At 36.3% G+C, this 17,044-nt stretch overlaps 1 pseudogene; it reads left to right on the forward strand.

Annotated features, from left to right (window-relative positions):
* The first annotated feature begins 9,978 nt into the window (after positions 1-9,978).
* On the forward strand, positions 9,979-10,476 carry LOC149159836 (thioredoxin-like protein YLS8 pseudogene; annotated as a pseudogene).
* Positions 10,477-17,044: the final 6,568 nt, after the last annotated feature.

Raw genomic sequence — 17,044 nt, forward strand, 5'->3', positions numbered from 1 at the left:
ATATTACATTCATTGTGGTTATTTACCGAGATAGTTCATTTTTTAACGAGCTTAAACGCGGGTGGAAACATTTGCTCGATCTTATGTTTATTTTTTAACGAGCATGAACTATGCGCTAAAACTGCTCGGATCTTGCGTTTATTTTTTAACGAGCATGAACTGTGTGCTAAAACTGCTCGAACAATCCAATCATATGATAAGAATGTCTCATGTAAGATTCCATTTTTTATGGAGCTTGCGCCTTACCAAAGCTATGCCCCACATCCTTTCGTTATGCAAGTTCGGAAACGACTAATCCTACGAGTTTAAAGGGAGGACCTAAAAATTTAAAAAATAAATAGCCGCCCCTTGCTTGCACTCCAAAAGGTTTGCATGCCCCCAGGCATAAAGTACGATTTCAAGGTTACCCCTTCTTAGTCCAATAAAACATTTGTTTTACCGGAAGAGGCCTACCTCTTTCAGGTTACCCAAAGATTGTCTCGTTAATCTTTCAAACAAAACATTTCTTCGGTGGTGTCTACCGAGATAGACAAAGGTGAATGACAACGAGCGCCAAACACATAACTTTGACAAAAGAATCTTATTCTAGAATAACCCCTCTTCCAAGACGAACCGGGTACAGACTAGTCATATTCTCCCACGAAAACCTACCCTATACCCAAAGTTTTCCTGCCGAAGCAGACCAGGACGCATGCCCCCTGGGTTCCAGTCATATCCTCCCGGATTACTCGCGCTCATCAAGAGGACGGACCGTGGGTTGAGACATTTCTTGCGTGAAGAGAGCATTTAGGGATGGTATATGACTATTTGCGATGCGTTATCCGGGAAATGAAAGCTGGTCCACGAGCTTGACCACTCTTCCTTCGTGCGGGAAACACATTACTCTAAAGAGTGAGGAGACGATGGCTCCCATGCAATATATATAGTCTCGTCCAAGGAGTAGGTTATAATCCAAGGGTCCTTGAACGACCATCACGTTCATTTGAACGGTCTTCCCTTTCAATGTTATGGGCACATTGGGGAGGATCCCTAAAGATCGACTGGTTCCTTTATCAAAGCCTGTCAGATTTCTCATTTCAGGCAAAAGCGTTGGTGAACCAAGCGCTTTCCAGGCAATAGAGGAAAGGATACTCATAGATGCCCCCTCATCAATGATAGTGCCAGCCATTACCATTCTGTATATTTGAACGATAATTATGAATGGTATGCTTGTTGGCAAACGGGTTCTGCCTAGTTGGTTCCAATCGAACGAGACAACTAGGTTGCTTGGTGGTGGGACCGAATAGACAGCCGGGTATGTCTCTGACGAAGTTCCTTCCTGCGATAAAGGAATGGGCAAATTGCCCCCTTGTTCGTCGGAGTCTGTGTTGATGAAGAGAATTTGGACGGTGTCGTCTTTATTCTCCTCTGTGATGGTATCATTCGAAGATAGAGCCTCTGAAGGCAAAACCGGGTCAACTGCCGCCTCAACCTTTTGACTTTCGTCAGGTATGGATTCAGACGGTTCATCTTCAATGATAGGTGCTTCGGCTGACCACCTGGGCGGGCCAGCCGGGTTCTCAACTAGTGAAGGACTTGGCAGGAGTTTTTGATATCCAGGAGGAAGTTGCACTGGTAAAACCGGGCGATCTTCCAAAACTCTTTTAGCCTCATCTAAGAAGGGACAACGGTGGATGGCATGGTCGCCTTCACACAGTTTGCAGGGAAATCTAGCTTTCCCTCTCTGTCCTGTGACTTCACTTTCACTAGTTGACGGTGAGCTGTCAACATGGCTATCAGAGGTCGACGCTACCGAATTGTGCAGACGGGGAGACCAGTCCCTTAGTATCTGAGGGATGCAGGGACAATCTCTGTGGAAGTGGTCTCCCTTGCATATGACACATGGCGATTTAGGCCTAGTCAGTGTTGTGTGTGGATTTTTGTCAGACGCCACTTGTTTTCCCCCAGTCGCCTTTGCCTCCTTCTTCTTCTTTTCTTTCTTCTTCTTCTCCTTCTTCTCCTTAGGAGCTTGGCTTTTGGCTTGGCCAGCTCCATCATGCGAAGAGGAGGGAGGAGAGGAAGAATTATAGGAAGTGGAAGGCTGGTGGGCAGCTCTGGACTGGTCTAACTGTTGATTCGACTGTTCAGGAATAGTGGTGTTTTGAACGACATTGGTCGAGAAGAGCCAGACCGGCAGGCCAATTGTCAGTCCTGGAAGCGACAATGTGGCCATATGGGGCGCACCAACATCTCCCCAAGAGGAGAAGGGACTAGGATTTCCACCAAGGGGAATTCATTGGTTGGTGTGCTCCATTTTCTCAACCTAAAGATCAACGCAGGAAAAGGGGTGATTGTTCCGTTTAAAATAAATTTTAACGACGCTTTAGACACAACTTGCTTTTTCACTTTTAAAGAGTCGAGAAAAAGCTAAAGATGACTCTAGTCTCCTTCGATGTTTTAACGAGCCCGAAGTGACAAATGCTCGGATGGACTTTTTCCGTTATAGAGTCTGAAAAAGGCCAAAAGGAACTGCTCTGGAGTTCTAGGTATAGGGTGTGCCAACCTTTTCGCAAAACCGCAGAATACTTTTTAGGGTACGGGCGGTCGATCTTCCTGAATGCTGTGTTCAGTGCATTGCGATCAGTAGGGCGACCGACACGGCTTCCTAAGGATAAAGGTTTTATGCCTATAGGGGTCTCCCGAAATATACGCGACGGTACGTGGGAGCACAATCCGTACTGGCGCTATCGTCCCTTAGGAGGAATCACCCACCATCAACGAGATCGACAGTCACCAGGCTTTACGACGCCGGAACACGTCTCTAGCCTAGACCTCTATGTTGTGCGTTATGTTGCAAAGCGTTGTTAAGTTCATTCAATTTATTTTAGGTTGATCTTTTTAGAAGTTTGCCTTTCTGGATCACCACGAGATGTATGATACAATTCCTAAATGCAGTCTAAAGATGATAAGCAAGCTTTATATCTTTTCAACTTATGAAAATCCTAGCTACTAAGGGAAAAGAAAGACACCATCTTTTCTCAAAGAGCAATCAGCACACTCTAATGCACTTTTCCTAAATCAAACATGCAAACTATCAAGATGCAAATGCACAATGCAGGTGTTTGTTTTCCGCTTTCTTAGTATTGATGCCTACAAAGAAAGCATTTTGTACAACTTTGAATTTGCTTTTAAATGACAAATACAAACAAATTTACTTTTTCGAAGTCAGAGAGGGTAGAAGAGATTACAACACTTAACAATTTTCGAAATGAACACTTGTTTCGACACTTAAAAGAGACAAACTCAAACCAAAAGCAAAAGTAAATGTATAATCAACTGCAAACAGCCAATGAACTCTCTCCTAAGATCACAATCAACAGATCTGAATCAAGGGCTACAGGATGACTATTTCACTCTTGCAAAGGAAAACTGTAAATGACGCCACAAACACATAAAAACACTCACAGTCTTTTTGTACAAAAGGAGGCGGAATTTAAGTAGAGAAAAGGAATTATCAGACTAGTACCTATGCTGGTTACAGGCTGCAAAAATCAGAGATCAAAACAAGGCAAGACAGAGCAGAGAACCCCAGTTGCACAAGGCCTAACTGGATCAACGCAACCTCAACACAGGGGTTTTGACATTCAGCGCAGGTAGCCTTCACGGGACCTGCGTTGAAATGCAGAACCTCTTCACAGGGTCTGCGCTAAAGGAGAAACGAGAGTTTCTCACTGGGTTCTGGGTCACAATTTGCTATTTAATCTACAGTTTCAGGCCAAATCAAAGCAACAAGCAAGGTACAATCAAAGGGATGCTTTGAGGGGGTACTAAGATCTATCACAAAGGATCATCAAATCATTTGTGAGTCCATTGTTCAGATCATAGACAAATCCAGTGATTGGATCAAAGCAACAGCTGTCTACTTTGCATCTGAGAATAGCAGATGCAGTTCGATTGTTGCTGTTGAGTCTATGAACCAAACAATGATAGAAACACAAATAAAATGACTAAACAGATCTCCCCAGTGGAGTCGCCAATTTGTTGTGGGGAAAAATGCCTATGCAGGACAATCCTATCCACCTAAGGTGTGACAGTGCCTTAGCAACAAACAGAGACAGCTATTCTAGTATTCTTCCTTTATGAATTAAGAATGAAGAGAGATGGATGGACTAACCGGTGTCTTCCGTTTGTCCCTCGATCCGGTTTCTCTTCTCTTTGTGAGTTCCCAGCTACTTGTCTTCTCGCTCACCCAGCTTCAAGAGGTTTCTGCAAGATCACAAGAAGAGAACACTACACAAGACATGGATTCATATTCATAACTAGTTCAGGATTAGAAATAAACTAAACATACTAATGCAATCATACATCAAAGATACACCAGTATATAGGAGAAACCAAGATAGCTTTATTGATGAATAACAAGGTTCAGGAAGAGATACAACTCAAAGGGCTCCAATCCAACATCTCCTTCCCAGCAAATGGAATTCCTATCTTCACCCCCTTTAAAGCATTAAGCACCCAATGATTCCAATCTCAAACCAACAACAATTCTTTGCAATAACAAAGTTCCAGCCCCTAGATCTCATGGAGGAGAGATCCATATATAGATGTTTGGAGAGAGGATGAGTCAGCTTGAGATCTGACTAGTGTCCTCTCCCTCTGTCAGTTCTTGATTCCACTTGGAGGTTCTTGCTTCCACTTGGAGATTGGGAACCTCTTACTCATCACCAGTCGAATTCACTGAGGCAAGTGTCATTGAGGAAGATTCTGGAAGCTTCTTGGGTCTTGACACCTCTTGGAATGAACTTGCCATTTGTCAACTCTCGCTCAACGCACCCTGGTAGTGCTTCTACCTGCATTGCAGTGCAGGTAGCCAGTGTTGGCTTTGACATTCAGCGCAGACAGCTAGTGGAGCCACTGAATTGATCCTGAATTGACTTGTTTTTGAGCAGTTTCTGGTGGAGAACTTCTGTGAATTGTTGTGGTTTGTTAGCCTTGTTCCTCTAGGGGTAGGAACAACATGTTTAGGGACTTTGGATCCCTTAGATTATGGACATTTCATGCTCAATGCTGTAAGGCACAAAAATGTCTATAACAATAAGAAGATGAGTGTGTCGAGGTTTGAAAATGGACGAGAGTACTCCTTAAAGGACTCTGATTCCTTGATCCCTTTTGTAGGGAAGAAGGGATCAAGAGGGTGTTGTTAATACCTTACAATCCTCAATAGAATGGGGTTGTAAAGATCCCTTTTTGTAGGGGATAAGGGATCAAGAGGGTGTTGATAATACCTTACAACCCAAAATTAAATGGTGTTGGGATTGTAAAGACCCTTTTTTGTAGGGAAGAAGGGATTAAGAGGGTTTTGATAATACCTTACAGTCCTCAATAGAATGTGGTTAGGTTTATAAAGATCCCTTTTCAATAGAATGGGGTTGGGGTTGGGTTCTAAAAAGTAGGAATAGGTCCATTATAAAGTCAACAAAGGCTACCATTCAACAACTGGATCTGCACATGTCTTTCGGAAAAAGCATGCATTACAGCTTTCTACATTTTGAATAGGTTCTCTCATTGGAAGCTTTACTTGTGAGAAACCACATGTATCACACTTTCATGTTTTTGGTTGTCCCATGTATATTCATATTCTTCATGGGAAGATATTAAAAGTTGAGCCTTCTAGCATTAGGGGACAAATTGTTGGTTATTGCGAGTTGTCCAAGGCTTACAAGATCTCTTCCATCTCAAGAGAATATATTAGTGATTCAACAGAAGATAGTAGTGATTCAAGATGAAAATTTTGATGAGTATAAGTCTTAGGAACCTCTCACAAGGGTATAGGAGGGAGAAAAGCTTGTTTTTCCTGTGTTTATTTGTAAGAAAATGAAAACCAAATTTAGATATACAAGATGTCTTCCATCTCAAGAGAATATAGTAGTGATTCAAGATGTTAAGTTTGATGAGGATATAATTCTTAGGAACCTGTAGAGGAGGGAGAAAATATTGTTGTCCCTATGTTTATTTGTAAGAAAATGAAAACCAAATTCAGATATACAAGATGTCTTCCATCTCATGAGAATATAGTAGCGATCCAACAAAAGATAGTAGTGATTCACAACAAAACATAGTAGTGATTCAAGAGAAGATGTGAATTTTGATGAGGCTATAAGTCTTAGGAACCTCTCACATGGGTATAAGAGGGACAAAATCTTGTTGTCCCTGATCTAGGTGGCTTTAGAAATAGAAGTGGCCTAAAAAAAACTCAAAAATCAAAGTCATCAAATTGAAGTGAAACCAAGACCAAATGGTAGTGTCGTAGTTCTTGTCTTCATAATTCCAACGAAGTGAACTACACTCAAATTCGAGTTTGTATGCTCAAGATATAGCCGATCAAAGTTCTGGTTAAACTAGGCCAAGTGGCAGTCACTAACGAGGCAAGAATTTGGCAAAGGGTTGGCGCACGAAATCCAGTGGTCGGAATATGAAACTTTGTCACCTCTTTAATTTGCCCAACTCACCACCCCCCAATGAAAATGTTTAAACATATATATCTATGGGTCGGGGCCACGATGACGCAGACCCCGCCCACCCATATATCGACCACACAGCGGAGGAGTCAGTGGGGGTCGTATTGGTTTCAAGGGAATGCATCCAAGTAAGGCTCGATGGATCGAAAAGGATAAAGTTAGGGAGAAATTACCTCACTTGCCAATTCACTAATAAATCTTTTGGCGACTCAAAAGTTCATTAGTGGGGAGGAATGATCCAAGTGGCTCCAAAAATAGAAGTGGCCTTGAAAACACTCAAAAATCAAAGTCATCATTATTGAAGTGAAGCTAGGACTAGATTTTAGTGCTCAACGCCTTCATTCTAATGATGCGAACGACACTCCAATCTGAGTTTGTATGCTCAAGATATAACCGGTCAAATTTATGGTCAAACTAGGCCAAGTGGTAGTCACTAACAAGGCAATAATTTGGAAAAGGGTTAGTGAACAGAATTCGGCGATCGAAATGGGAGAATTTTTCACCTCTTTAATTTGCCCAGTGACCCTTAAAAATCGCCAGTGAAATTTGAACTACTATGTTATAAACAAATCAAAAAAATATAAATTTGGGGTGGCGAGTTGCCACCCCCCAACGACAATGTTTAAACATATATATTTATGGGTTGAGGCCACCGTGACATGGACCCCGCCCACCCATATACCGACCACACTGTGGAGGAGCCGATGGGGGTTGAACCTACCTAGCCCAGGTGGGTCGGCCTGCCAATGGGTGGCCCCAAATACAAATCATTGTCGAACGTTGTGCCATTTGAAAAAAATAAAATTGAACCTTTAATTGGGGCATGGCGGGATTTGAACCCAACCCACCCCCACCATATTTACCACCATTTACCAACAAGCCAACGACTTTGTTGTGTAAACTTCACCCATGCATTATATAAAAACTTGTTTTTCCATTCAACTGAACAGAGGCATGGCGGAACCGAGAAACAATGGGGTGTGTTTGTAGGCGGAACCCGAAGGGCACCCAAGCCAAAACCAAGCCCACGAAGGCACAAAATTGGAGAAGGATTCCTAGGGAATCTTGGGAGAATTTTTTTGCAGGGAATCTTGAGGGAATCTAAAAATTCCTTGGAGCTCGAGAGGTCACTTGCTCAGAATATGGTCAAATTTATAGTCGTTTGACACGATTTCCCACCACAAATCTAATGGTGATGTACGTTTTTGCATCTGAGCTTTGCATTTTTCATCCATGATAGAATATGGAGGTATAAGGGTCATGCATGTAAAGTTGATTGTAATCCATTTTTGCTGTCATTTAATGAAAGAGGTCTCCCCCCTTTGATTAGGGCCCGAAGACATAGCCCACATTGGGCGAACTCCGTAATAAAATCATTTTGTGCATTTGATCTCATCGTTGCTTTATGATTTCCGCTTCTTTTTTATGTGTTTAAGTTACTTGGTTATATGCTCTTTTATATGCAATTATGTATGCATCCTTGAAGTTAAAAGATTTGGATCAGCCACTGTGTTTGTTGTAAGAAAATGAAAAACCAAATTCATATATACAAGATTCCAGTGAAGGAATGAATATTATTTTACTATCTAATTCAGTTGGGAAGTAGAGATAGCTAACCTAAATTTTGCATGACACATAGGAGCAAGTAAAAGTATCAAAGACCTATTTTTGGGCATCACCCCAAGATATTTCCTTATTAGGTTCCATCAATGTGTTCATTGATACTTAATCTTCTTAATTAATACTTAATCTTCCTTATTAGGTTCCATCAATGTATTCATTGATACTTAATCTTCTTAATTAATACTTAATCTTCCACATATATATGTGAATTTACAAATATAATGGTTCTAAAATTAATTGTGTTTTTTTTTAAATTATAATAAGTTCATTTCATTGAAATAATTTTCATAATTTAAATGATAAATAAATAAAATTTTTATTTAGTATTTTTTTTAAGCCAAGTTAATAATTGTTTGATTTTCTTCGTATAAGATCAATAATTAATATTGAGGATGAGGAGAATAACTCGAATGAGGAATTAGGCTTCCCATTCATCAAAAGATAAGAAATGGGCCATGGAGGGATATTCAAAGGGGATTTTATTAGAAAAAGAGGAAACAAAGGTACACGGGTCTTTTATTTCTTCATCGAATATAAATAATTAATTCACAATAAGAATAATTTTATGAGAAAAAGAGGAAACAAAGGTACTGCCCCAAATCCAAATAAGTGAAGCATGAAAATATCCTAACTAATAAGGGGTGGGGTGGAAATGGATAGCCATGCACTACACGGGTCTTTTATTTCTTCATCGAATATAAATAATTAATGCACAATAAATATATTCTTAGTTATTGTTTACGCTAGATTTAAGGCGTAGTTTAGATTCCCTTCATCTTTTATAAATAGTTTTAATTAACATTTACTTTGGTAACTTTGGTACACGGGTCTTTTATTTCTTTATCTAATATAAATAATTAATTCACAATAAATATATTCTTAGTTATGGTCTAGATTTAAGGCGTAGTTTAGATTCTTTCATCTTTTATAAATAGTTTTAATTAACATTTATTTTTCAAAGACAATATGACCACATCTGTAACTTGCATTACTTTTTTATATAACTAAGTTGGGAGTTTTTTCTAGTTTTATAACTAGGTTGACATTTTTTCTCAATTTTATAATTAGGTTGGCTCTTACATGATGATCATTTGCAAAATAAGGCATTTCAATTTTGTTTAAATTCTTCAAAAATAGTTTCCATTCTCAACCTCTCCCTACCAAATAGTCCACACTTCATAAATAATCAAATTTTCATAAATAACCATATTTACATTTAAACATAATATTTTCATAATAATATTGGTGCACTTTAACTTTTCATTTAATATATTTAATTTTAATTAATTTAAAAATAATTCAAATATTATTATTATTATTATTACCGCATTTATATATATTTAAAATATAAATTTAATTTAATTTAAACAACTCAAATTATATATATATATAATTTCGATTCGTATACGTACTATGTATTTTATTTTAATTTCCTCCCCCTTAACGAACTTCGCCTCTTAACTTCGAACATTTTATTTTAATTTCCTCCCCTTAACGAACTTCGCCTCTTAAATTTCGAACAAAAGTTCCCAGCATTATTTGTTGGTTGACAAAGCCCACAATTAATATTTTTTATAATTTAAGATAATTGATAATTAATGAGAATTATCTTAAACAAACCCGGATCAAATTCAATTGGCTACCACTAATAAATATTAATAGTTTTTATAATTTAAGATAATTGATAATTAATGAGAATTATCTTAAACAAACCCGGATCAAATTCAATTGGCTAATTCAATTGGCTACCACTAATAAATATTAATAGGCAAAGATAACCGCAATAAGAACACATTGCTCCTACAACTTTATGTTTCAAAGAGGGATACCGGAGAGAAGATCGAGAGAGGCGACAATGTCCTACTTACTACCTTATTTGCACTCTGGGTGGGCAGTGGATCAGGCCATTCTAGCCGAGGACGAGCGTCTCGTCGTTATTCGCTTCGGCCATGACTGGGACGAGACATATATCACTTGCACAGGATTTGAACTTATAACTTGTGCTGTAAGTAATTATAAGTGCTGGAATGATTTTTCAATGCAGATGGACGAAGTGCTGTCATCTGTTGCAGAAACAGTCAAGAATTTCGCAGTCATATAGCTGGTGGACATAACAGAGGTGCCTGATTTCAACACGATGTACGAGTTGTATGACCCGTCTACTGTAATGTTTTTCTTCCGCAATTAGCATATAATGATAGATTTGGGGACGGGGAACAACAATAAAATCAACTGGGCTATGAAGGACAAGCAGTAGTTTATTGATATTGTCGAGACCGTGTACAGAGGGGCCAGGAAGGGCAGGGGTCTGGTCATTGCCCCCAAGGTTTATTCTACCAAGTACCGATACTAGGCAGAGAGCAGCAATTGTATTCTGTTTAAAATGTCCAACTTGGTTTTCTTTAGTTTTATGAATGGATGGATACATTAATATTTGGCATTATTTGGCATTAGATAAAGCGGGTAGGGTTTCTTCGTGCCTGAACCCCGCAGAACCAAAATTAAAACCTAAGCCTAAGTAGATATGTTGGTATAGACACAAAAAATGGTTGAAACAGTCTGGTTATATGTGTTTGGCATATGAAAGGCCTGTTTACTAGAATTTTGTTTGAGGTAAAGTATATTATTTCTGTAGGGGTGGTTCTCGTTGTTACATCCATAAGAAAATTTAGGCAGATTAATATTTCTAAACAAGCAGAGTTTGATTTTAATGGCGTCTAGGAAATTTGTTCCCATGACCTTTTAACTGGTAAGATACTTAGTAACGGGAACTCTAGCAACTGAGCTAACCCTTGAGACTATATAAAACATTAACATACTACTGTCTATTATAATGATTTATTATGCTTATAATCCAATTATACCTTAGGTCATAGAATTCTGATAAATTCTAGAAAATTTCTGTTAGCATATTTCTACTATGGTTTTTGGGAGGTAGAAAATGGTTATTTTTTTTTTTCAATGTCCATATTTTATGATACATCCCTGTTTATGATACATCCCTGTATAAGTTCAATTAAATGGCATTTTTTTTTAGGTTCTTGTCCACATTTTATGACACATCCCTGTATAAGTTCATGTAAAATTCTGGAAATGTTTAGCAAAAACCCTAAGTGAATTGGAATGAGACTGTTTTCAGTGGAGCAAAAACTATCCACCTGAGTTATCCCATCAAGTAGATATGTAGAGAGATAGACTATTGTTTCTAGCTATTTTGTTCTCGTTCACATTTAATGGTACATCCTTACATAAGTTCAATGTCATGTTCTGGAAATGTTCCTCCCAAATCTCGAGGGAATTGGAATGACACTTAATGATAGCAAAAAGAACTCAAAGTAGACTTTTAAATTGGGCTTAGAAGTGAAATTAAAATAAAAATCAATCTATTTATTCCAACTTGGTATATTTATCCTTCTCATATTATTCTTATTAACTTTGCATATTTATCCTTCTCATATTAGATTCTTATTTCTGTGAGTTTGACCTGAGCCACCTATCTCAATGACTTAAATATTGATCAATTGAGTAAACACCCAAATATAGTTAAAGGAGATTAATGATTGTAGAATTGAAAGTCGATGAATGATCGTGGAAGTCTCATATAAATTTGATTAAACATGTCACCCCAATGCTAGTAACAGGTTTTTGTTAGTATAGGTCTTTATTAGTATAATATGACATTTACATGTATTCACTTATACATAAATTTTTGTATGCTTAAGAATAGAGTAAATGAAATTAATGATTGTGGAAACATATAACTGAATGTTATATTAATTTAAATATTATAAAGAATTGTATTAAATCTATATCAGTCAAATTTTTTTTCTAAAACCTAAATCTACATGAATATTTAGTTTTTTCTGTTAAATCAATATCAATATATTTTATTAATTTTCCTAACTATTTATATATAGTAATCCAAAAATATGTGTAATTTAGACTATATAGTGGATTCTTGGGTGGTCCCCATTCCAAGACTACTTAGTCAAATGAATTTTGGGATGAGTGACGTCCTAAGAATTCCAAGTTACTGAGTACAAGCCCTAGAGATAAACTTGATGCTATGGGATAAAATATCATGTCAATTTAAACTTAATACTGCCTTGAATAGAAAATCATATAATGAGACATAATAAATTTTAACTTTAAGAATGAATTGTGATGGAAGGTACACTGCTTTGTCATGTCCTATATTATAATTTTTGGGCATAAAAACAATATCAAGAACCAAAACTACCATATTTTAACCCTTTAATATGAAATCCATACTATTCATCGAAAAAATTGCAAAAGCATTGTATCCATGTAATCGTGTACAACTCCACATTTTATATATATAATTATAATCATGTGGAAAGAGAAAGAGTTATTTGTTGAGTAATTTAAATGAGATTTAGAATTAAATTTTTAATTATTATTATATATATTTTAAACTAATGGTTATAAATATGAAGATACATATATTAGTAAGAAAGAATATTAATTGTGTAATTAATTTTAAATACCGAAACATATGAAACTTATATTAGGATTTCAAATAAATTGGTCAATTAAATTCTAAGAAATATAATTTTTTTTTTGTTATATTAAGTGAATATATGTATTTTTCCTATGTTAAACATTATATTTGAGACACCTCATAAGGGGTGGAGAGGAAGGGGGCATGCTTGGGAGGGAGGCATAACAATGGTCTCACTCAGCAATAAATGGGAGTGATGTGTTGTGTTTCCCCTCCCCTAAATTAGTTATAGCCCATATGTGTTGCAGATTTAAGAATGCATGATCATGATTGCATCAATCATCTTCATGCAAACAAAGGATATGGAACTACAATTATGCATTGTTTCATGATTATGGTGTGTTTATTTCCTACTACAATTTTCATGGGGACTTGTTTTTGCGCATTTCATGCTATCTGGTGGAAAGGATTTCCTTATTGTACATTCTTCGAACTATAGATCCTTTGCTCATCTTTTTTGTTGTCCCCCACTTTGAATTCTTGAGGATGACTCGATTGATCTTTGCCACAAAACTACCTACCCTCACCTCCTCTCACTCATCACAAAATGAAGGGATGTTGACATTTAATTTAGGTGCATTGTTGGCACTCACCTCTTCACTCACTTCTCAAACCTCTCAACATTTCTTGCCCTTCTCCATCTAGAGTAATCTTGTTTTGAACTCAATTTATGCCTCCTTAATCATGACAAGACAATGAGCTTGCAATATATGAGGATCAACTTATTACAAGGCTTGTGTTTGCTTAATGGCTCGCTTTAGAAAATTTTGGTTGACTTTTTACAAGAATTCCAAGAGGCTAAACAGGAAGTTGTGGGAGATAAAGGGTGTCTTTCAGACTTGGACATTGTAGAAAAAGTGCTAACTTGGATTTTGGATGAATATCACACTCATGGAAGACAAAATAACTACCTACACACAATAGATCTATATTGGTAGATGAAAACATTGTTTGGCAAAGCGCTTGTAGACAAAAATAATGCCAAAGATGAGATCTTGCTCATGTTGAAAGAAATACAACTACAAATGATGAAGGACCTAGCTGAAGAAAAGGAGAGCATTGAAGTTCAATTGGCTTCTCCACCTTATCCAAAGAACTCATGCAAGTAGGTTGAAGACCCAATCGAGGTATACCTTTTCTAATCCACATAATCTCCATGTCTTTTTCCTAGTTTATAAAAAAAATAATTTCATTTATAGTTGGTCAAACATGCCATTTGATTTAAGGTTTGAATTTTGAGAAATATATATATATATATATATATAATTATAATTATAATATTTTGTTTAATTTTTTTTAAATTTCTCTCGACCAATAACTTAATACATTACTATTACTATATTTTTCTTAATCACAATTCAAATTTTGAATCAATTTCTTAAATTTATATTTTCCTTAATTATCATAAAAATATTTAACTTAACAACATTGTATTTGAAACTTAAGTATAAAATTTAAAGACAAACTAAATATAAATCAAAGGGATAACTCATCTTATCCATAAAACTTAATTTCTTAATAAATTATTTTGAAAGGCAATATACATCAAATGTGATAAACAATTCATATACTATTTTGAAATGTAATAAATATCAAATGTTGTAGACACTTATAAGATTTGAAATTTGAAATTACTTGTTAATTTTAAAATTCGAAAGATTATATATAAATATATATAGCTCATCTTATGAATAAACTTAATTTCTTAACAAATTATTTGAAATGCAATATACATCAAATATGATAAGCAATTCGTATATTATTTCGAAATGTAATAAACATCAAATATGATAAACACTTACAAGCTTTGAAATGACATATATATTATAAAATTGCAATAAAAAATTTTATTACATATTTTTTTATATACGTGGATCAATTTTGAGTTTTGAGATTTGAAATTAATTATTAATTATAAAATTCGTAAAATTATATATATATAATTAATTCATCTATTCAAAATTTAAATATTAAATATTATAGATAGAAATGGTGTGTATGTCGCGTATTTTGCAATTTAAGACTTAAATGTATCGATTATATAATTAACTTAATTTTGAAAATAAAAAATGTGAAAATTAATTTTGTATAATTCGACAAGTTATTTATGAAGTTTTCATAAATTTATTGATAAATTAAAATTAAGTTATTTATTAAAATAAAAAATGTATTTATATGTGCGTTAAATAACACAAAAATATGAATAAGAGATGAAAAATAAGATGATGAATACATTTACTATTCATAATGATATACATTTATATATTTTTCATGATCGTTGGATGCATCTTCTAAGATCTCTTGGATTCTAATGACTATTCACATTCCACTATACCAACCTTTAGCGGATTAGGTGTCTGACATTCCCCCCTATATGATTCCAAGAAGAGAGTTGTAATACAAAAGTGGCAACTGATGGTTGAATGTGCTCTTTGAAAAGATGACATAAGGTGGGAGAACTCAAGGTCTCAACCAATTGTGATTTAAGGATGCCCACAAACTGGAACTTTTAGTTCAGTTCCTGGAACTCTCCCAAATATGGCTAGAAGTTAAAGTCTTATGCTAGAGGAAGTGCTCCCTATTGTTGTGAAAAGGGAGACTTTTGGATCTCAACTTGGAATGCTTATTGCAGTTCACGGAATAGTTCCAAATCTGGAAAGTTGTTAGTCTTCTAAAAAGAGAGACCATCAACTTGGAAAAGGGAGGTCTCAACCCGCACAAAAAGGGAGAACCTCAACTTGAAAAGGGAGGTCCCAACCTGTAGGAAAATGGAGAACCACAACCTGAAAAGGGAGGTCTCAATTTGCGGTGGTTTAAGGAAGGCCACCAACTAAATGCATTCTCAAGAGCTTCTCTGTCTCTAGCTACAACTGTGAATCTAGGTATGGCTGACTCTGGGTGTAGGCTCAGGCAACAGGTTTATGTTGTGGCTTAGGCTCGCTTGATTTATTTTTGAAGCTTGAAGATGGCCATCAATTCCACCCCTATCATATACAAGGTGAGAAGATGAAGAAAGCTCAACTGCAAGACTTTTTAATACTCGAGAACAAATTCTGTGGTATAAGCGAAATATCTTCTTGGTTGTTGAATTCCATTGCCAAGAAGCGATCCATCCAAGGTGAATCTTCGTTCTTGCAGGAAGCTTGTTTCTGAAGCATATGTTTGAATCATGAGTATTTTTACCACAATGTTCACACAGATGGAGATCAAAACAATGATCTTTCACATGGCCAACTAGATTACAACGTTGGCATTTGACAATATATGGTTATGAATGTGGAGGAGCAAGATTTGAAACAAGTGAATATGAACTGTTCTGAAGAAGTCCAACACTTTGAAATTGGATTGGATTGGTATAGTTCAGAATATGAAAGGACACATCCTTGTCATATCCAAGACCAGTTCAGTACCTGTTGTTGACAAGCTCTGATGATGGGCTTTCGAAGTGCAACCTGAATTTCTGCATTTGCATGCAAATTTGCTCTTGTAGTGAACATTGAATGTGGATCAACCTCAATCTCACTAATTTGATTACTTTCTAACAGTTGATGAGAATTAACTTCAAACTCATACAATAGATTGTTCTAAACAAAAACAAGTTCACAACAGTATCACTGCAAAAAACTAGCTAACATACCACTTTTTCTTGAAATAATAATGTAGGCTCTCAATATTTACCAACACATATACAAACTTATATGAACCAGTGCATATGATGCCTTAAATATAAAGCATCCAAATTATATCATATGCCATATAATCCATTTAAACATATATAGCTCACAAAAAATCATTCACCAACTATTATATAGTTCACGGCCATACCAATTCCATCGTATATAAAATTTTCACCTCATACAATATATCCAACATATAACTGGACCATTCTATACACCATATCGCCTCTTTTTTTTCTTTTAAACAAGAGCTCAACGCACATATAAAGTCAACAAAGGACCAACACAACGCTCAATTTAGCGCTCAAATCAACAACGTCATATGCTGGAACTGTTACCCACCATGCAATGCATGGAATATGATACACCAATGCAGAGAGCATTTAAATTTACCAATACAAAACACAGCCCTTCAAAAATTTTAACGCACAAGTGAAGCATAAGATCTTGAAAGCAACATACTAACAACTCTGTTGAAATATAATTTCAACTGCGTTTGTACAATGCCCAAAACTGCCGCAGTGAAACCATAAACCACCTGACGCATTTCGGACCGTCTTTTGTTGTGAAGTGGTTTCCGGACAGTCGACTCCGATGCAATGAAATCTTGACGCGCGTCCAATGCATTTTTCCTTCCGTACAGCTTTATCGGAGCCTAACGTTCAGCATGAAGTGGGCTCCCGAAATCTTTGTCCACCGTCCGATTGTCTTCATCCTTCTCC

This window comes from Pinus tabuliformis, chromosome 5_2 (assembly GCF_031772625.1).
Source record: "Pinus tabuliformis cultivar Carrire ecotype Pingquan chromosome 5_2, CPIR1, whole genome shotgun sequence".
NCBI lineage: Eukaryota > Viridiplantae > Streptophyta > Pinopsida > Pinales > Pinaceae > Pinus > Pinus tabuliformis.